The sequence below is a fragment of the Podarcis filfolensis genome, assembly GCF_964270895.1.
Source record: "Podarcis filfolensis genome assembly, chromosome: 15".
Taxonomy (NCBI): domain Eukaryota; kingdom Metazoa; phylum Chordata; class Lepidosauria; order Squamata; family Lacertidae; genus Podarcis; species Podarcis filfolensis.
The window spans coordinates 43196578-43219515 of record NC_139618.1 but is presented as its reverse complement, the minus strand read 5'-3'; the positions used below and the strand labels follow the sequence as shown (position 1 = coordinate 43219515).

At 47.1% G+C, this 22938-nt stretch overlaps 1 protein-coding gene and 1 long non-coding RNA gene across 2 annotated transcripts in view; both read right to left on the bottom strand.

The window, feature by feature from the left end:
• The window catches only part of PHYHIP (phytanoyl-CoA 2-hydroxylase interacting protein), a 41063-nt gene extending 32063 nt beyond the window's left edge, over positions 1-9000 (bottom strand). The window contains exon 1 of the mRNA XM_083589012.1: positions 8907-9000. The gene's annotated coding sequence lies outside the window, so the exon portion shown is untranslated. The remainder of the gene's footprint in view (positions 1-8906) is intronic.
• Positions 9001-21503: 12503 nt separating this feature from the next.
• LOC310750735 lies at positions 21504-22884 on the bottom strand. Its single transcript, XR_014542205.1, has 2 exons — positions 22752-22884; positions 21504-21962 (listed from the first exon to the last, which is right to left on the bottom strand). It is a non-coding gene; the product is annotated as an uncharacterized lncRNA (long non-coding RNA).
• Positions 22885-22938: the final 54 nt, after the last annotated feature.

The following is a 22938-nucleotide window of genomic DNA, read 5'->3' as shown; positions in this document are numbered from 1 at the left end:
GATGCATTATAGGGAGGTTGCATAATAATCTCCTTCCGGGAAGGATTCCAATAGGAGGCTGGAGAGCCATCTGTTAGGAATTGTAGAATAACAGAGTTGGAAGGGATCCCTAGGGGTCATCTAGTCCAACCCCCTGCAATGCAGGAATCACAGTGAAAGCGTCCATGACAGGTGGCCATCCACCCTCTGCTTAAAAAACTCCAAGGAAGGAGAGTCCACCACTTCCTGAGGAAGACCATTCCACTGTCAAACACCAATTACTGTCAGAAAGTTCTTCCTGATGTTTAGTCAGAATCTCCTTGTTTGTAACTTGAATCCATTGGTCTGAGTCCTAGCCTCCAAAGCAAGAGAAAACAAGCTTGCTCCCTCATCAATCTGATGTATTCGAAGATGGCTATCATATCATATCTTCTCTCCATCTCCTCTAAGCATACCCAACTCTCTCAACCTTTTCCACACCTTGATCACCCTCCTTTGCACACCTTCCAGTTTGTCAATCCCCTTCATAAATTGCAGTGCCTAAAACTGGACACAGTATTCCAGGTGTGGCCTGACAAAGACAGAATAGAGTGGTGCTTCATGAAATATTGTTTGTCCTCTGCCTTGAGCAGGAGGTTACCACTGTTCAGTGCTGGAGCATCTGCTTTGTAGAGGGAGAAAGCCCCATTGCACTGGGGAGGGGGGAGTGCTGGTTTCCGTAGCACACTGGATTATAGTTAAATCTAGCCCATGGATCATACAGTTATTTGGGGCAGAGATAACTGAAGGTGCAGTGGAACTAGGGGTGTACAAAGGAATCAGTTTCCATTGTGTCCTGCGTTTGCCACCTACAGCACTCTTTCCGTTCTGCCGCCATTCATCTCCAAAACCAACATTCTTAGTCTTGCCATCCACTGTGGCAAAATTGCATAACTAACGTAAATTACGTAATTAATTACATGTTACTCAAACCACATTGGCATGATATTATCTCACCCAGGCAAATTAGGGGGGCTGGAGGGATGGGATTGATTATCATTCTGGGCATTGGATGCATAAGCAAACATTGGCAATTTCTGTTCCCATTTCCCTCGGAATTCTCTGACACCCCTAAATGGAACCAAGAGTTCTTAACCATCCATACATGTCAATAAGGAGCAGACCAATCAGGCCTCCAAGCGAAGGGAATTCCATAACCTGGACATCACTCCAGAAGATAGCTTCTCCTGCATGCCAGAATATGTGGGTGTTTGCAAAAATGCTGTTTTGTCTCTAAAAGCACGTGTATGAGAGAGAAGTAAAGTGTGCATGTCTGCAAATGGGATGAACAACAGCAAGGGATGGTGCTTAATTAGGTGCATGCACAGCTAGCCAGACTTTTGAACACCAGTTCCGTAATTAAATAGTCTCAGGGCATAAGAACTGCCCAACTAGTTCTAACTACAGGTCTACCTGCTCCACTAACCTGCTTCTAAAAGCATTCAGCCAGAGGTCTCTGGGGAACTGACAAACTCATTTGCCCCCAGTGCCTGATATTCAGAGATATATTGCCTGTTAACCTGGAGGTTCTACTGCAGGTGTTGACAAGATTTACTTAATCCTCTTCAAAGCCATCTAATTTACAGGCTATTGCCCACACCTTGTTCCACTGAGTTAATTGCGCACTGTATCCAGAAGCTCTTGCTTTTGCTGTACTCTAAGCCATGAAGCTCCCTGGGTGACCTTAGGCCAGTCACTGCCTCTCCGCCTAGCCTACTTCACCAGGTTGTTCTGAGGATAAAACAGAGCGCAAGCAGCGGCATGCAGGCCACCTTGAAGTCCTTGGAGGAAAGGCGAAATACAAATGTCACTACAGCAGCACCAGCAGCAATAAGCTCCAATGGAGATGTTATGAGAAACGAATGGGGGGGAGTGTCACTCTCTCTGCATACTTTGAAATTAAAAAAACCTCTGTCATAAAAAAACCTTCAGGCGCTTGAGCCTTTCCTCGTAGCCAAGCTAATCCAAACCCCTTCTTGCATACAGACTCACCTAGGCCAGCAAACACATCTCCCTAACTGTTGAATTCATGCAATTTCAATCACTGTTGCTTCAGTTATTTTTTTAAATGCCTCGAAAAACAAGAAATGAGACATCCCTTTCAGAGGAAGAGCATAACATGCCTTGCTTGTAATCCCAGTCAACATGCCAAGATAAAGAACAGCAGAACGGGGTGTGGGAGTTTGGCGGGCGGGTCACATGGAATAAAAGACATCTTGCAGTCCTGGCTAAGCAAGGACTTGCAGAGAGAGGAGAGTTGAAGGGGAGGTCTCTGAAGCAAGGCGTAGGAAGCAAAGCCAGAACTCCTTGGTTCCCCCACTCATGTCCCTGGAGTGTTTCCCACAGCACCGCCCTTCTGACATTCCAGACCTTCCCTTTAGACGTGCCTGCACAGCCTCCCCAAGAAAAAGCTCCCTCCCCCGTTTGCAGAGCTGAAGCAGAGGAGTCAGAGTAAGAGGCCAAAGAGGTGAGGGCCTGACTGCCACCAAAGGGCCTTTCCATTAATATGGACCACCCATCTACAGGAAAGCAATCACCTGAGCCAGGATGACGGTCAGGTCAAAATGTTCCTGTCAGGAAACAGCAGCAACAAAAAGGCTCAGTATGCAACCCCCCAGGCAAGCTCACATGGCCTCATGCTTCTCCTCCACTCACATGTTTGCAGGCACTGCCACGTGGATATGCACCCACTCACAGCAATCCAACTCCTTCACATCCCTGCAGATAACCACTCAAAACCATACACGCACATTTCCGCCAGGTTCTTTCTCAGATGCACATGCAAAGACACCTGAATCTCCCCCAGCTTCTACCATGGAGGCTGCCAGGTTCGCTCCCTTCCAGAAAGATGCCAGCCTTTCCCCAGCCTGGCACCCCCCAGATAATCTGGTCTATGGCTGGCTGTAGTCAGGTTTGGGGAAGCTGCTGATTGCTAAAATTCTCCAATATTAAATGCAATGTTGTCGTTTAGTCGTGTCCGGCTCTTCGTGACCCCATGGACCAGAGCATGCCAGGCACTTCTGTCTTCCACTGCCTCCCGCAGTTTGGTCAAACTCATATGTGGAAGTAAATCCCTCTTCTTTGGCCTGAGAGCCACATCCCCTTGTGTGCAACTTTAGGGGGCTGCATGCCAGAGGCAAATGTGTGTGGACCAATGGATGTGCCTCTTCCTTTGCGCAATGCACCCATTCCAGTCACACAAACGTCAGAGGCCTCTAAGCATCCAAATTGTCGGTCCTCCATCGAGGCAGGCAAATGGCATGCTTAGCAGCTCCAGGATACAGTCCAGCCAAGCAAAAATCACTTGGGGAGTGCAGAGCACAGCGGGGTAGAGGCTGGCCTTGGGAGGAGATGCGAGGTTCTACATGCCTGGCATGGACAATTCTGTCCTGAGCAGGGTGGCCAATGCCCTGACTTTGCACAAGGCAGCTTCTTATGAGAGATGGACACATGTCTAGGTGCACACTCCAAATCTTGCAGAGACCACCTCACAACTGGCTGCATGCTTATTTCTTGTTACAGTGCAGAAAGTGGAACTTGAGCGTTCTTACCTCACATTTAAAGACCACACAGTGTCCTGGGGAAATGATTAGGGATTTCAACCTGGGTCACTGTGAAGAACTTCTCCACTTGTGAGTCCCAGCACAGCTATCCAGAGGCCCGCTGCCTTCAGTACAGTAGTCCCTTGTTCAATATGTGTGCAACTGTGTACACACACAATGCGCCAAACCCAGAAGTGACCCAGGAACGTCATAAACACATCACTGAAGCATCACCCAAAGGGTGGGGCATGGGCAGTGCCAAACAGTGTTTGCAGGCTAATTTTCACTGGGTTTCAATTATATATGATTTCACCGACATGTACGGTGCCTCAGAACATGTTAAACGGGGGTCTGCCTGTACTGGCCATAGTACACAGCCGTTGTGGCAAGCAGCCACTGGTAATCTCACATTTCATGGATTTGTCTAATTCCCCTTTAAAGTCACTAAATTTGGTGCCCATCACCTCCGCCTGCTTTAAAAGGGGATTTGAAAATATATCTATCCATATTCTGCAAATAAAAATAAATATTGTGATACTCTACTCCCCTATTCTACACTGAAATGTTTAAATGTTTCTGTCCTTGAATCTTCCTGCCACATTTGCCATCCTCTCCTGCCAGACCCTTTGACACCCAGTGGGTTCGAGTGTTGAATTAGGACCGAGGAAAACAGGGTTTAAATAATCACTCAGCCACGAAGCTTCCTGTGTGACTCCAGGCCACTCGCTGTGTCTCAACCCGAAACTACCTCACAGGGTTGTTGTGAGGATGAAATGAGGAGGTGGAAGAGCCATTTAGGCCCCCTTGAGCCCCTTGGGAGGAAAAGTGAGGTATTAATCCAAGAAAGAAAGAAATCATCCTCATCTGTCCCACTATTCTCCCACTATTCAACTTCCTTGGATAGCCTTGGGCTTTAGTTTTATGAGACACAAAGAAAAACTTCTCTCTGCCCACTTCCTCTTTCCTTCCTTTTACCGGCAGCTAAAACTTAGTATGCACTATTATTGTAGTAGTTGTTGTTCAATTTCTTACACATCCTTCACCAAAAGGTCCCATGAAGGATTACAGAAATTTAAAATATATTATTAGAATCAGCTTAAAAGAAAAAAAAAAATAGTGAGTGGGGAGTATGCTTCAGGTTCTGTGTGATGATTCCTCTAAAGGACCTGTTACAGATAGGTAGCCGTGTTGGTCTGCCATAGTGTATCTGAAGAAGTGTGCATGCACACGAAAGCTCATACCAAGAACTAACTTAGTTGGTCTTTAAGGTGCTACTGGAAGGAAAAAAATTTTTTGTTTCAAAAGGACCTGTATGTCTTTTAGGCCACCATCTGAGTGCCTATTGTTGTGAAAAAATATATCTGCTTATGTATCAGAGTTAAAAGGCATAGGCACAAAACTCTCCCCCCCCCAAAAAAAATTACTAGGATAATTATACCAACCCACACAGATCTCAGAGCCAAATTATATTTTTTTCACACCATTAGGCCTTGCCTATATGATTTTTGTTTAAAAACTAGCCAGCGCTGGAGGCAGGTCAGACTGGGAATGTGATGCAACAGCTTTAACTCTTTACTCCGCCCTGGTGCCAGTTAGATTCAGCTCCTTTTCTATTCACACTGTACGGAAAACTCCTGCCAGCCCTGACTGCAGCTTCCCTCCCACTGCAAATAAATACTGAGGAGGCCTTGGTTCCCACTGGGACCACAGCAGGGGCAAAGGCTTAGACTCCCCACACCCTGGTCCCAATCCAGCTTGTGGGGGTCCCTCTACACCAACTACTTGTCAAAACAAAAATCAGCTGCGCAAGCTCAAGCGATGTACCAAGTGGCTACCAGATATCATGGTTGCATGCTACTTGCACCACTGGGCGTCAGGTGCTTATAGGAAGCCTGCAAGCAGGAAAGAAGCACGCTGGAGGGCCCCCCACCCGGTATTCCCTGACTCCTCAAAGAGCAGGCTGTTGGGCGAGATGTGCCTTTGGCCTGATCCAGCAGGGCTGTTCTTAAGATCTTATGACAAATGTCACATCTACTCTGGCCCTCGGATGGTGACCAACACTCTCTCTTCATTCCCATGCTGGCTCTACAAATACCCCTATGCACACTCAGATTCACACACCCATACCCCACAGGGTAATGAGTTTGTGGGTGCCAGACTGATCCTGAGCCCCTGGACCCAGCAAGGGTTAAAATATCAGCCAGGCTAGTTTTCTGTGTTTTTGCCTGAGTGATGGGCCATTACAGAAGAACAAAGGTAATTGCCTGGGTGATGGGCCATTATGGGAGAGCAACAGAAAGGTAATGGGCCATTAAGAGAGCAAAGGAGAGGGGACCCTGTGCCAGATGACAACTGAGTTGGGCCCCTCCTCCAGCTCTTAGATAGTTAGAAGGACAAAGCCAGAGTTGCAGTTGAGCTTCTCTGTAAAGTCAGAGAGGCAGAGCACAATGTTTGATTTAAGTTAGAATCCAAGGCTGAGTCTATGGAAGAAATAAGCCCTTTTTGGGATGTTAAAGCTCTGTACTCTCTCCATATAGGTTTGTATATATGTGTAACAGAACCATATATCATAAAGATACCACAGTCTCTGCTGTGCCTCATTTCCCAAAAGAAACACAAACCCTGGATGAGTGATGGAACCCCTGGAATCTTGCACTGCCTGCAGCAATAGCTTTGTGCCCATATTCAATGTGTACTTGAATGCCCTACATCCAAATAATGTCCACGTACCCATTAAGAACCTTGCACGCCCATCCACTACTCCCCGAGCAAAGTCATGCACATAAGCAGCCCTGCTTATGCTAATGTAAATGTCCATACTTTCACACCCACTCATGATAACGCACTTGCAAATATGTCAGCACACATATTTCACAGTCTCAAGCAGACACTTTCTCTCTTGGTTGATCACGTAACTTCCTCATAGTTCTGCACACTTATGAATTCCCATAATTATGTGCAAGTCATGCGCAACCCTGCATGTCCCCACAATACCATTTCATGTGTACTGTTACAGCTAGGCACACATATCCAAGTGACATAAGATCTTAATTAGCATTATTGTATCCACTTAAAGAAATAAAATCATTTAAGAATACAGTCATACCTCATGTTACGTTTGCTTCATATTCCGTTTTTTCAGGTTGCGTCCCGCAGCGACGCGGAAGTACCGGAAGGGGTTACTTCCGGGTTTCACCGCTTGCGCATGCACACAAGTGCTAAATCGCGCTTTGCACATGCGCACAGGCACCAAATTGCACTGCACACCTGCGCCGATATGGCGTTTCAGGTTGCGGGCTTTTCATGTTGCGAACGAACCTCCAGAACGGATCCCATTTGCAACCAGAGGTACCACTGTACATACAAGTTCCTTCTGACCTAAATGTTGAAATACTAAGCTTGAGGTTTTTTAATAAGGCAGATTGAAAAATCTGAATAAATGAGATCCTAATTATTCTACATATGCCTTCATTCAAAATGCCCTTTTAAAATCACATCTTCCCTACACATAAACCCTTGCTTTATTTTTTATATTTATATTCCAAGTTTCTTATATTCTACTCACCCCACACACATGCCTTTTCACTTTACAACAACCCTGTGAGGTAAGCGCAGCTGAATGAGACTGACTGAGCTTCATAACAGACTGGAGATTTGAACCCAGGTTTTTTTAATCCTAGTCCAACACTCCAACACCACACTGGCTCTACGTAGGAAGACAAGAATCTGCCTTACACCAAATCACATCACTGATCCAATGGGCAGCAGCTCTCTGGGTTTTCAGACAGAGATATTTCCCAGTCCTCCCTGGAGATGTCAGGAATTAAACTTGGGACTTATTGCTGTTTGTGCTGCCTCTAAACCTCTTCCCTACTTCTAAAATCTGTGCCCACAAGTACTCAGGTAGATAGTTATAAAACACTTAAGCCAGCATGTAATGCACACTCATCTGACTGTGCATGGAATAAGTTGACTTCACATTTTCACTGCGACACACATTTTGCCTATGCATGCAAGTGGTGTGTACTCATGCTCTCCGACACCTTGTCTAGAGCCCCAGACTTGTGCATGCACATACAATCACTTGAATCTGCATATACCAAAAACCCATCTGAAACACAGACCGGCTCACAAAGCCAGGCAAGCACCAGCAGGCTCCATCCGTGTGGCCTCTGTGCCCCCCATCCCCACACTTTTTCTTTTCCCTAAGCCCTCTGCTTTATTATTCTTGCAACATCATCTGCTCCTTGTTTGCAAGAACCAAGCTGAAGTTCTTGGTGGTTTCCCCATGTTTGGCGGAGCTGTGGGAGTGAAGGAAGGTCATCCCCTTCGGGACAGTGAATTCAGTCTGACAGGTCCAGTTGCCTTCATTAAGTAGATTCCAAAGTGAGGAGGAATCGGTTGACAGGATCTGTGTCCTGTCTATCTGGTCTCATTGTTTGGACCAGGTTCCTGCTGCCTGTCCTACAATATATGGGTTTGTTTTTGAGGGGGGAGCTCTGTGCTGCAGCAGTGTGTCACTCCTACAGCATTTCCCACCCCGAGATCCATTAATTCTCCAGAGCAAACATTCCCCCCCCAACCCCATTCAGCAGAGGAGAAAAGTCCTGCTGCCTGGAGGTGCCTTTGGCCTTTACTCTAAAGGGAAAAACCATGCGGCTTGGCGAAATGTGTCCCCTGAGAAGATGAAGTGAGTTGCTTGAGGCTTTTACCGGAGTCATTGTCAGAGATGCATCATAAAACTGCAGAGTTGGAAGGGACCCTGAGGCTCATCTAGTCGAACCCCCGCAATGCAGGAATATTTTGCCCAACGTGGTGCTTGAACCCCAAACCCTCAGATTAAGAGTCTCATGCTCTACCCACCGAGCTATGTCCCTCTGCTCTCCCCTCCTACACTGCTGGCCTTTGGATTACTGGACTGTAATCTCTTTGGGGCAGGGAGCTTGACTTGCTCTTCATTTTTGTTTGTTACATGGATGTCCTGCCTTTCCTCTCAGCCGCTCCGAGGGGCTGACGGACATGGTTCTCCCCGCACAGTTGGTCTTCACGAGAAACCTTTCCGGAGAGGCAGCGCCTGGCCAGGGGCATCGCGGAGCGAGACGCGAACCTGCGCCTCCCCGGCTCTGCTCTCGCCCGGCAACCACTAGGGCACCTCACCGGGTGGCGTAGCCGACTTGATCAGGTTGCTGCAAGGGGGAAAGGAGGGCCGGGGTGCCGCCTCGAGCTCCTCGAGAGAAAGGCGGGCAAGAAACGGAATAAGCGGAAGAGGCAGAAATGAAGGGCGTCTCGCTTTCGCGACTCCTTCCCTTCCACGCCTAGGCTTTTCCCGCAAGATCGCCGTCCTACCTGGCTCCGCAGGAGACCCCGGACCTCTGGGAAGTTAACGTGGTGGCGGCTGCCTGGGGAGCGCGCCTCGGCCGGGAAGCCCGAGAGGGCGAGAGCGAGCAGCTGCTGGCCGGGCCGGAGCAGGAAGGCGGAGAGAGAAGGCGCGCGGAGAGCGAGCAGGGACTCCGAGGCTCCGCAGCCGAGCAGCAGCCGGCGAGGGAGGCAGGCGAGGCGCCCCCGGAGCCCGGCTCCTCTCGGCCAATCAGCTCTCAGCCTGCGCAGCATCCAGGGCTGCAGCCAATGACTGCGCCGAGAGGCGCGAGCGCAGGAGGGAGGGAGGGAGCGCGCAAGGCGGCGCGCAGCTCCGCAGTCTCTCTGCGCCGGAGCGCACGGAGGGAGGCCAGCGGGGCGACGCGAAAGGGAGTCCCGAAGGGGCGCGGCTCGGCAAGGGGCAGGCGAGCCAGAGGCGCCCAGGGACTCTTCGCATAACAATCAGCTCTCGCCCCAATAAAATATGGGGGGGGCTGGTCCCCAAAGTGGACGGGCATTGTTCGCCGCGTCTTGTGATCGATTATGCGGGGCGAGGTTTATTTTGTATAAATAATTCTGCAGCGCATCGTCCAGAGCAGCGTTCTCCAACTTGCTGCTCTCCAGATGTGATTGGACTACAACTCCCATCAGCTTCACCCTCAACATCTGGAGTACACCAGACTGGTGAAGACTGGTCTAGAGCAGACATTATGGTCTACATCAAATGCAGAACTGAGCCCCACTGAAATCAATCGATTTAAATGCACCTATAACTTGTGTGTTCACCTCAACAAGTGGGATCTGCAACAAAATGTTGCCGTTTGAATGGATGCTGCTCAGGGAGTTAGCCAGCCAGGCGTTGTTCCATTTCATTTTGACTTTTTTCTGTTTTTCCTCTGCCCAACAGACACTCTGTTTTTTGTAGCTACTGAGTACACCCCGTAATCATGGGGCTGTTTTGGAGGGTCCCTCTATTCTATTTAAATAATTATAAGTCTTCAAATATTGGTGTCCTCTCAAGCCTGCTGACACCTCCTACTTGCCGATAAGTGCTGCTGCTTTGTCTGCATAAAGATCCATCCTTGGAGAATGAGTTTGCTACGTAAGTTTTCTTGCACCAGGGATGCAGTGGGGTGGGGAACTGCGGCCTTCCAGATGTTCTTTGGCTACAACGCCCATCAGCCTCAACCAACATAACAATGGCCAATCTAACATTGTTAGATTGGCCATCTAACAACATCTGCTGGGCAACAGACTCTGCAAACTCTGTCTTACACATACCATCTTTGATTATCACATTTGGCCTAAATAGCACTTAGGTACAAATATATCTTTAGAGTGCTTCCAGATGGGCATTTATTGTGGAATTGGAGCTGCTCGTGCACCCTGCCCTGTGAGACTCCATTGCAGGCAACCGCACCGCCTGGAGACAGTCAGTCAGGTTGTGTATCCAGAGGAGGAAAGACCACTGGGATGAGCGCAGAGAGAAGAAACACCCTGGTGCATGTGCAGCAGCACAACTGGACACCTTCATCTGCCCCAACTGCAACAAAACAAAGTCTCTCCCGCATTGGTCTCCACAGCCACAGCAGGTGCTGCAACCTTCCAACAGTTTGACTTCATACCCAAAGGCACACTCCTCCATTGTCTCCTGAGGCAAATTCCCCTTCCCCATTTAATCCATGGAAACTCCAGCAATTATTTTTTTTTTAAATACACCTGTTGCTAACAATCTGTTTGCAATACCCAGATGACTCATTTGCATTATTTATCCTCTTGGAACAAAAAAGCACACTGGCTAAAACAGAAGTTCTCAAACTGTGGTACAGCAGTGGTCCGTGAACTTCTTTCTAGTGGTCTGTGAATTTCTGATTGAAGACAGAAGAGGTCACACCCATCACATTATATATTCATATTGATTTTTAATTGTATTTTTAATTGTAATAATTAATTACAATTTTTAATTGTATTAATTGCTTCATTTATTTATTATATCACACTTTATTGTATTACACTTTGAATCCTGTGGTATTCAAATTGTAATAGAGTATAATACAATAGGAAAAAGCAAAAAACAACTTTAAAAGCATCTTGCATTTAGCACAGTACATGACAATTGCTACATCAGGCAGAAAAATAATGAAGTAGTCTGCTAAGACCTTCAGCAATTTGGGAGTGATCTGTTGCCAAAAAAAGAAATGTTTGGGAACTACTAGTCTAGAATGTAGCTCTCCTCTGCTTTCAGTGCTCCAACAACAACATTCACAAGTGACACATGCCAAACTACAAGGCACTTTTAGTGTAACTCATGAAAAAGCCCAAGGACTACAACCTGGCATGCAGAGAGGAAGGATTTGCATTTGTCAGAGACAAAGAGAATCAAAGAAGAAGAGAAATGAGGGCTGTGGAGCAAGGGGCTCCAGCAGAGTCATTCAGCACAGCGAATGGAGAGACACAGTGCTACCTTATGCAAAAGGATAAATGAACACAACACTTGAGCTCCCTAAAGTGTGACATTCAGAACCAGTAGGAAATCATTACAGTCTCTCCTGCTGATGACCTGAGTGCTATGGTTCTTCGGCAAAAAAAGACTACAAAGAGAAGCTGCTGGGCTCTAATTTATCACCAAATTGGATGCTATTTAAATATGGCTTCCATCAGGTTCGTGTGAGTTTCCTTCCCATTGCAACTAGTAAATCCATCAGAAAGACTGCAGTGTGTACTGGTCATTTTGTTCTTATCTTGCATGCAAGATGAGCTTTGCATAGAACTGTCAGAGATGGTCTCTTGCCTTCATTGTTTTATGAATCTCCCTCTCTAACACAGTATATAAATTAGGCTGCAACGCTAGCCTTACCCACCTGGGTGTAAGCCCCCACTCAGTTTAATAGGACTTGGTTTTGAGTAGACGTGTTAGGAATTATACTGTAAGACCATGTTATACCCACTTGTCTGGCAGCAATGGCATGGTGTGGGGGAGCTGGGGGGCCCCGCGGTTCTGGGCGCAATTTTGGGAGGGGGTGCAGCCAGGTGCCCCCACAACACGCTCCTTCATTGGAGCCTGGCTCCAGCGCATGAGGGAGCTGACCAAGGTCTGACCCGGAGTGGACTCTTCTACTAGGTTGCGGCGCACAAGTGCATCCCTCACTCAGGGGAGCGCCCCGCCGCCTACCACAGACAGTGGTACCTTACAGTCTGCCAGTGTCTGGGAGCATGCCCCATTGAACTACATGAGTTTTACTTCTGAGTAGGACTGTATACAAACATCACTTTATAGTGGATTCTGTGCATCCCACAGGTACATGTTCTTCAAGACATCTACATGACATTCTCACCCAAGTGGCAGCCCACACTTTGTTGTTGTTGTTTAGTCGTTTAGTCGTGTCCGACTCTTCATGACCCCATGCACCAGAGCACACCAGGCACTCCTGTCTTCCACTGCCTCCTGCAGTTTGGTCAAACTCATGCTTCGAGAACACTATCCAACCATCTCATCCTCTGTCATCCCCTTCTCCTTGTGCCCTCCATCTTTCCCAACATCAGGGTGTTTTCCAGGGAGTCTTCTCATGAGGTGGCCAAAGGATTGGAGCCTCAGCTTCAGGATCTGTCCTTCCAGTGAGCACTCAGGGCTGATTTCCTTAAGAATGGATACGTTTGATCTTCTTGCAGTCCATGGGACTCTCAAGAGTCTCCTCCAGCACCATAATTCAAAATCATAAATTCTTCGGCGATCAGCCTTCTTTATGGTCCAGCTCTCACTTCTATACATCACTACTGGGAAAACCATAGCTTTAACTATATGGACCTTTGTTGGCAAGGTGATGTCTCTGCTTTTTAAGATGCTGTCTAGGTTTGTCATTGCTTTTCTCCCAAGAAGCAGGCGTCTTTTAATTTCGTGGCTGCTGTCACCATCTGCAGTGATCATGGAGCCCAAGAAAGTAAAATCTCTCACTGCCTCCATTTCTTCCCCTTCTATTTGCCAGGAGGTGATGGGCCCAGTGGCCATGATCTTCGTTTTTTTGATGTTGAGCTTCAGACCATATTTTGCGCTCCCCTCTTTCACCCTCATTAAAAGGTTCTTTAATTTCTCCTGACTTTCTGCCATCAAGGTTGTGTCATCTGCATATCTGAGGTTGTTGGTATTTCTTCCGGCAATCTTAATTCCGGCTTGGGATTCATCCAGTCCAGCCTTTCGCATGATGAATTCTGCATATAAGTTAAATAAGCAGGGAGACAATATACAGCCATGTTGTACTCCTTTCCCAATTTTGAACCAGTCAGTTGTTCCATATCCAGTTCTAACTGTAGCTTCTTGTCCCACATACAGATTTCTCAGGAAACAGATGAGGTGATCAGGCACTCCCATTTCTTTAAGAACTTGCCACAGTTTGCTGTGGTCGACACAGTCAAAGGCTTTTGCATAGTCAATGAAGCAGAAGTACCGTATTTTTCGTTCTATAGGACGCACATTTTCCCCTCCAAAAATTAAGGGGAAATGTGTGTGCGTCCTATAGAGCGAATGCAGGCTGCGCCGCTAAGACCAAAGCCAGAACAGGAAGACGGAGCACTGCGGAGCGCTCCGTCTCGCTGCTCTAGCTTGGGGATGACTGCGCGCACAGCCTCTCCAGGGCAGCGGGGTGCCTTCACCCTGCTGTCCTGCAGAAGCTAGCAAGGCTGTTCCCAAGCCAGAACAGCGAGACGGAGGGCTCTGTCTCGCTGCTCTGGCTTGGGGACGGCTGCGCGCACAGCCTCTCCAGGGCAGCGGGGTGCCTTCACCCTGCTGTCCTACAGAGGCTAGCAAGGCTGTTCCCAAGGCAGAACAGCGAGGCGGAGGGCTCCGTCTCGCTGCTCTAGCTTGGGGATGGCTGCGCGCAAAGCCTCTCCAGGCCAGCGGGGTGCCTTCACCCCGCTGTCCTACAGAGGCTAGCAAGGCTGTTCCCAAGCCAGAACAGTGAGACGGAGGGCTCCGTCTCGCTGCTCTAGCTTGGGGATGGCTGCGCGCAAAGCCTCTCCAGGGCAGCGGGGTGCCTTCACCCTGCTGTCCTGCAGAGGCTAGCAAGGCTGTTCCCAAGGCAGAACAGTGAGGCGGAGGGCTCCGGCTCGCTGCTCTAGCTTGGGGATGGCTGCGCGCAAAGCCTCTCCAGGGCAGCGGGGTGCCTTCACCCTGCTGTCCTGCAGAGGCTAGCAAGGCTGTTCCCAAGCCAGAACAGCGAGACGGAGGGCTCCGTCTCGCTGCTCTAGCTTGGGGACGGCTGCGCGCAAAGCTTCTGCAGGGCAGCGGGGCGCTGCGCTCCAAAGGCTTCAGGGATCTTTGAGGCTGGCGGTGAGGGAAAGCAGCGCTTCCCCCCACCGCCAGCCCCACAAGCTCTGGTAATTGTACCTTGAACGCACCTCGTTTTAGAGCGGGAGAACAAGAAAAAAATTTTTTTCCCTGTTCTCCCCCTCCTATGGTCCGGTGCGTCCAATGGAGCGAAAAATACGGTAGATATCTTTCTGGAACTCTCTAGCTTTCTCCATAATCCAGCACATGTTTGCAATTTGGTCTCTGGTTCCTCTGTCTCTTCTAAATCCAGCTTGCACTTCTGGGAGTTCTCGGTCCACATACTGCTTAAGCCTTCCTTGTAGAATTTTAAGCATAACCTTGCTAGCGTGTGAAATGAGTGCAATTGTGCGGTTGTTGGAGCATTCTTTGGCACTGCCCTTCTTTGGGATTGGGATGTAGACTGATCTTCTCCAATCCTCTGGGCCCACACTTTACCCTCATTCAATTCTGATTTTCCTGATCCGCCGATAATGTGGTAAGGGGGGGGGGACTCAACATAAAACTGCATGACACCCAACTCTGGGTATACTGGAGCACCTTGTGTGTCTGCTGGTAACGGCATTAAGTGCATGGGGATGTTTTACTCAGTGTCATCTATTGCCTACTTCTGCTGGGGAGGCATGTTGAGTGTGGTATATTGGAAAACTTGTAGCTAAGACAAACGAATAAATTAGCTGCATACAAACACATGCCCACCATGGCCGGAGGTTTCTGGAACACAGAGAAGGTGGGGAGGGGAGGGGACAACAACACACTGTGCGGATGCATCCTATCAAGTGCCACCCACTAGTGTGGACAGAAAACATTGAGATAGAATTCGGTTGTAAGCGCGCGGGGGTGCAAACAAACATGCACTCAAACAGAATCCTATTTGTGCAACCCATGGGCTCATTAACATTCTGGTGTGTACTCAGCCTAGGTATGTTAGAATTGTGTTGTCACAACCTGTTTCCAAATCCTCTTCATTCTTTTATGTGGCTGACTAGTAATTCTAATATTTCAGACTAGCCATTCCATATTTCTTAGTCATCTCAGATGATTGGAACACTCAAATGATGACACAGGAAATATGTGCCAGCAGAGTGACCCAGTGGTGATCACATCCATGCAAAGCTATGTTAACGAGACACAACAGGACCCACAGAGGTTGGGCATTCCTTCAACTCCTAATACTGTTGCAAATCTGGGGTAATAGAGTTTAGGGGTACAAGGGCACCCATAACAGCTAAAGTTAATGAATGTTAGAAATTAATAAGTGATAATATTTGGGATATTGAAGGGAAAAATCAGGCTGCAGCAGTTCTCCTGAACTGTGCCAAACACAGAAATTCTGGGACTAGCCTATGAAAACTAGCCTGACCAGGCTGGATGTATGCAAGCCATTATCAAACAATGGCCAGTTACCTACACATCAAAGAAGGATCCTTGGGTCTGTGCAAAATAGAGTTGCCATGGTCACCATGAGCAGAGAAAGGTTTAGGATTGGAAACAGGAGAGGAGGCAGGCTGTGCCCTCAGGGGAAAAGTGTCCTTTTACACATAGGGATGGGCAAGGTGTTATGGGGACAAGGAGGGGGAGGTAGGCAGAACTCCATGTGGGGACTGAAGGGCAGAACCATCTTGGCACTGGCTGGAAGAGGCTGTCCTGAGAGACTGGGAGCCATGACCGACTGCTGCTTTGGACCCCAGCTTGCTGAAGCTAAGAGAGGGGCAATGAGAGACACTCTTGGGGTGTAACATTCTGCTCCCCCACCACTGAAGACTTTAGGTGTAAATATGTGTAAAATAAACCATATTTCTTAAAGACACTAGCCTCCACTGTGCCTTGAATTCCCAACAGAAACACAACCCTGGGTGAGCGCCTGGAACCCCCTGGAATTTTGCTATCGTTCGGCAGAGATTAGGAAGGCATGCAACCTTCATAACAATATGTTTCCACTGTGATATTGAGGGATTTCCTTCAGGCTTCCAAGAATTCCTTGCACATTGCAAAAGACTGGGCACATGCAGAACACTGCATATGGTAGATTGGGACTATTTGGCGACACTGTCAACTGTTTGTAAAGTGGGAATGCACACGAGAACAGGATACCAAGCTCTGCTGTTAGCAGTCAATATCCATTACAGAAATTAGAACAAAATAGCGTAAGAAGAGCCTCCTGGGTCAGGCCAGTGGCCCATCTAGTCCAGCATCCTGTTCTCTCAGGCAGTGGCGTAGTGTGGGGGGTGCAGGGGGGGCGGGCCGCACCGGGCGCAACATCTGGGGTTAGGGCAAATCCATGGGTTAGGGGGCGCAAATCCACGGGTTAGGGGCGCAAATTACTTGCCTTGCCCCGGGTGCTGACAACCCACGCTACGCCACTGCTCTCAGGTGACAATCAGATGCCTGTAAGAAACCTGCAAGAAGGATTTGAGCACAAGAGCACTCTCCCTTCCTGTAGTTTCCAGCAACTGCTACTCAGAGGCATTTCTGCCTCCAGCTATGGAGGCAGAGTGCAGTCATCACAGCTAGTAGCCATCGACAGCTCTTTCCTCCTCCACGAATTTGTATAATCCTCTTTTAAAGCCATCCAAGGTGGTGGCCAACACTGCCTACTGCAGTGGCATAGCGTGGGTTGCCAGTGCCCAGAGCCGCATGAAGAGGGTGGGTGGGAGGGAAACAGAAGCAGGACGCATGCTGGTTCAGTACTTCCTGGTTCACATGGAGAAGCCATTTTCAATGGAGCCCAGCGATGGAAGGGCACAGCTGTATTGCGGCAGCACCAGGTGTTGAAATTTTGCACCCCTAACAATTTTGCACCTGGGGCAACCCCCCCATGCTACGCCACTGGCCTACTGTGGGAGCAGATTCCATAGGTTAACTATGTGCTGCATGAAGAAGTCTTTTCTTTCTTTTGTTCTGAATCTTCCAACATTCATCTTCACATTGAATGACATTTGCCATTTTACTGCCCATTCACTCAGCACAAGAAAGAATGTACTGGAAGAGACTAATAGTCTGTCTAAACCAACACCTTCTGTTTTCTATGGTGGTTAACCTGATGTCTCCAGAAATCCCACAGGCATAGGGATTAGGAAGTGAAGGAGGTAGCTCCCTCTTGATGTTGCCCCCCTCCGCAACTGGTGGTATTCATATTACCCTTGAACATGGAGGGTGCATATAGACATCATGAGCAGTAGTCATTGAGCATTTAATTATCCAGAAATATCTCCAGCACCTTTTAAAGCAGGAGTAGCCAGCCCCCAGTCCTGGGCCTGATCCATACACACCCACACACCAAGTAATTATAATATGTTGCTGGACCTCAACTTTGGCAAAATGAAAAAATACTGATGCAGTCCTGGGCAGAGACACTGTATTTAAAACTCTCCTCCTGTCCTGGCACTGCACTGGAAGTTCAAATCCACTGCAGTGATGCTATGAATGTGTCCCTGTGTGTGGTTTGTGTAGCATGTGGGGTGCCCACACCCACTTATGACAACACTCATGGCTAGTATAATGGAGAATGGTCAAAGCCAGGTGAGCATCACCCTTGGACCTTGAAAGGGGTCTGCCTAGCCCAAACTGAAGCTATGGAAGTGAGTGGTTATTGCCTGATCTTGTGGTAGCAATTACGAACTGTGCAAGGAAGTACTTCACTTTGCCCGTCCTGAGTCTCCTCTCCATCTGCTTCATGGCAGGACCCTGAGCTCTGTTGTTATGAGAAAGGAATAAAAACATCTCTCTGTCCAGTTGATCCTCCGCTACTAATCTTCTCATTAAGAAATTTACAATAAGCTTCAGAGGAATTCCAGTGGCTAATACCTAAAAAGAAATGTGCTGACTCTTAGTCTTGTCTGGAAGGCATACTCTCTTCCCTCCCCACACTGCAATTCCACATGCATGGGTGTTGGTTGGAAGTTATGAGGTGACAGAAAGGCAATCTGCAAATATTTAGAAGCCTTCTTCTTTTGTAGTAGATTTGCATGATCCAGAGCTCTGGCACTAAAAAGAGCTTCCTAGGTTACACTACAGTTAGCAGAGCCAGGTCAGGAGCAGCCCAGACCCTGAGACCTAGGGGTGGCCCCTGGTGAGGGCACACAAATGGGCCCTGGAGACAGACGTTAATTGGGAGAGGGGAGGGCAGGGCAGGAAGGCAGACTACCCTATGCTATAATTTGCAGCCAGCTCCTGCTGGGCTGGATCTTGAAAGCTACATGCACAGTCTTAGTATTTTTTTTTTAAGGTATTAAAGGCACTCTTGTTCATTTCAGTCAATCAATCATTTTATTTGTATGCTACTTTTCCAAAGTTAAAATAATGTTCAAGGCGACTTAAAACATATAAAAAAATTACGCAGCTACAAACATAACAAAAGTAGTCATGAACAATAAACAAAATGTCAAAAAGTACACAATCAAATTCAACATTACCACATAAATCATATGATCCAAAATTAATATACAAAAAAATAAAAGCAACAGCAGCCACACCTGGAGAGCCAAGCCCTCAACCTGCCACCAGGAAGGAGCCAGGGAAACCTGGAGACCTCTTGCCAGTAAATAATCCCTCACGCCTTCTGCATAGTAGGATTTGGGGGAAGCAAACTGATTTTCTTTGCAGCAGCAGCAAAATGCTGTATCTTACTAAGTATGTTCTTAGTTTAAAGTCAGTTTACTGTCATCTAGTGGTAGAAAAATGTGTTGTGTCTCTTCCCTACAGTTAAAACAGTTCCATATTTGCAATTACTTGAACAGTTGGAAAATCTTGGATAAAATGAAAACAAACAAACAAACAACACTTATTAACCTCCAGAGCAGGGGTCAGCAACCTTTTTCAGCCATGGGCCGGTCCACTGTCCCTCAGACCTTGTGGGGGGCCAGACTATATGGGGGGGGGGGATGAACGAATTCCTATGCCCCACAAATAAACCAGAGATGCATTTTAAATAAAAGGACACATTCTACTCGTGTAAAAACATGCTGATTCCCGGACCATCCGTGGGCTGGATTGAGAAGGCAAATGGGCTTTAGGTTGCCTATCCCTGCTCCAGAGGGAGTTAATGTATCTGGTTTCCAGAACTTTTTTCAGCTGGAACTCACAGGAACTCAGTTCTGGCACTTCTCAGGTGAGCACTATTGCCATAATAAGAGAACAAGGGAGGTGTTCATGATGAGTTCTGGCACCTCTTTTTCTAGAAAAAGAGCGCTGCTGGTTTCCGTTATGTGGCAATGAAGTTCATCTACCCCATAACTCTTTTTGTTGCATATGGAGTAGAGGCTGCTATTTATTTATGTACAACATTTATATCCTGCTTAGTCTAGATAGAATAAAATATAAATTTTACTTATACTACAGTTATCATTATTATTATTTTAAAGCTATACATAATGGCAACATAAACCAACCAACCAATGTATAACTACAGAGGCTATCTATAAACATCCCAAACTGAACACCAACCATGTTTTGAGCAGATACCAGAAAGCAAAGAGAGAGAGATGGTGCCCTCTGTATCAGGGGTGGGGAATTCCACAACTGAAGGGACACATCAGAAAAGGACCTCTCTGGTTATTGCACAAATGGATAGCTCCTGCATGGATTACCTTGTCCCATATGTGCTTCCTTGGCCACATTAATCCACGGGACTGACACTTGTACAATTGTCACATAATGTTCATCTCACACCTGTAAGGAATCAATCTTGCAACATGGCAGCAACTACACACTGGAACTCCACCTTCATTGTGTTACTTTTAGTGCCTGCTGAAAACTTTTTTGTTTAGGCAAGCCTACTTGTGAAGCTGACCTGTATTTTAATATACATTTTTTTTGCTGGTTTTATGTATATTTTGAATTTCTTAAGGTCAGCTTGCAGGTGTTGCTCCTTATGAGGACATGGGTGCAGCTGCAGCCGAGCCCCTTGCCATCCTTCTGGCCACAGGAGTGGAGCTGTCCAGGGCTGGAGCTGGGGTTTTCTCTTCCTGTCCTTGCAGTCAGAGGTGGGGGCTGGCTTAATACAGCAGAAGAGATGCGGGTGGCACTGTGGTCTAAACCACTGAATCTTTTGACCTTGCCAATTGGAAGGTTGGCAGTTCGAATCCCTGCAATGGAGTGAGCTCCTGTTGCTCTGTCCCAGCTTCTGCCAACCTAGCAGTTTGAAAGCATACCAAGTAGATAAATAGGTACTGCCATGGCAGGAAGGTAAACAGCATTCCGTGCACTCTGGCTTACATTCCCAGCCCCCCTTTTTATTTATAGAAATTTGGAAAATACATAATAATTCAACATTTCAAATTTAATATTCAATCAGCCAACCTAGGACTTCCCCTCCATCCCTCCATGGTTTCCTCAAATTCCAACTTTTGCTGCATATTATAATTACTCTTCTTCACACAAAAACCCCCTCCATGATACTTTCCACTGCTGTTCTTACTCAAATCCAAGTTGTTTACAGAGTTTTTAAATAATCCACAAACATTTCCAGTCCTCCTTAAAGTCAGTCTCTTTTTTATCTCTATTTTTGCAAGTCAAACTTGCCAATTCTACATATTCTGTCAGTTTCAGCTGCCATTCTTCTTTAGTAGTTACTGCCTCTTCATGCCATTTTTGTGCATACAGTATAATGTTTGTGCTGCTGTTGCTGCATAAAAAAATAGATTTACCTGTTTTGTGGGGACATCTGTTCCTGTTATCCCTAATAAAAAGGCTTCTGGTCTTTTTGGGAGGGACACTCCCAGCCCCTGTGACGCTTGGGCCTCCAGTGACAAAGATGAATATAGGAGCACTGCAGGCTACGATCTGTTCCTTCAGGGCTTGTGCAAGTCCCATTCGCAACAGGTCGCTTAACTCCCAGACCTTGAAAACCTCTATGTCACAGAATCTCCAGAGTATCTGGATTAATGCTCATTTTCTTGGCCCTCATCCAGCTCATTAAAATGACCAGATAGTGGCCCAAGACCTGCATGGCTTCCCTTGGCTCACATGACAGAGGGATATAGCTTGGCACCATCTTGCTTACTCTAGACTCTAGGACATGCCTTGGTGTGAGAGAGGGTGAGTGGCAACACCCAGTTATTGGCCACGTCCACCACTTAGCGCACAGCCCCTGAAACGTTTAGTCACCCCTGCTCTAGAGCAGTTTCATTAAGATCAACAGGGCTTTTCTGGAATAGATGAGCTGTGGGTTGCAATTGTAAATGGAGCTAAGCATTTAACCTAGCTGTCAAGTCACCTTAAGAGCTCACACTTTTGCATGTCAGGTAGAAAACCACAGGCAGCTAGAATGATGTTACCAAGAGGTAGTTTATTTGTCCTGGCCCTTGAACTTCCTTCAACCACCAGTTGTTAGACTCAGGGCACCATCTACAATTGGCAGCTTCCTTTTGATCATCCATGAATAGCACATTGGAACACCCATGTGCAGATGACTGAGTGAGCATGCAGGTATGCAGTGGTGCACATCTTTTCATGGATGCGCTCAGTGATGTCATTTAGTTCCTCCGCAAGTTAAACATCTTCAAGCTACTTACTCCTAAGTTAGCATGAATAAGACAGATGCAAAAAGAGCTTTCACGTATATTATCTTATTATGGTATTTGTCGCTGTGCTGCCTGGTTCTATGAATGTTCACTTAGGAGTACTTTTCAGTGGGGCCAGTGGGTCTCATCCCATGTAAGGGTACATAGAATTGCCATTTCTCTGCCTTCAGAATGTTCATCTGTGTTGCTTCCTGTCCTGGGCATCTAGGATAAAATAGTAGAAAATTCTAAATAAATGGATAAATCTCATTGCATGGCTCTTAATCATAAATCTCATTGCATCATGGCTCTTAATTATTTCATTTTTCCTTCAGTTGACTAGCAAGACTAGCCTGCTTACTAAAGCCTCTTGTAAATGTGGAGCTAGTTTTAAAAAATAACTTCACTTTGTGTTAACAAAGAAGCCTGAGCAGAATAATTTATTGGAAGAGTTCCTGCCCCTCAAAGTCCTGCATTTATCACCAGTTTTAAATTTTCCTATTTTTTCTCTCAAACAGAAGCATCACATCAGTCTAAAAGATGAATTACTGTTTGCACTTAATACTAAGCGCAATGAGTTTATATTTGAAAACCAACTTGTGAGAGCTTAAGTAAACTTCCGAGGAGAGAGCGGGGTGGAATCAGAAACATTATTTTATTAAGAAACAGCCTCTGGCTTCTCTCTCGGTTGGCGGGCGCTGGTGACCTCTGAAAATGATGTATAAAATAGCACACGAGGTAGAGAGACTAGGCAGAGAGGGACGTGAGGGGCTTCCTAGCGCCGACTATGTGAGAGGATTTGTGCTAAGAAACGCTGAATAGCACCTCCTGGCCTTTGCTTCCCGTTACGGGACCTGCGAGCGAGACTCGTTCTGCACGTGTCTCTCTAACACCCCCGTAACGTTGCATTCCTCATCAATGCTTATTATGTGGCTTGCCAACAAGTCCCAACTCTCCTCAGCTTAATTTTCCTCACACTGTCGCTAGAGATATACTGTACAGTATATCACTAACCTTAAATTAAACTAAATTGAAACGCCCGTTACAAAAATGGCGGAGTCGTGGCCTTCCCTTCGTAGGAGCAGCAAGGTTACAAAGTCAGAAAGCCCTGCCCACAACAAAGATGGAGGCTCCGTCGCTTCCCCTTCCTCGGAGAAGCAACTACTACAGTGCAGTATACGAAACTTCCAACCCCTGCCCG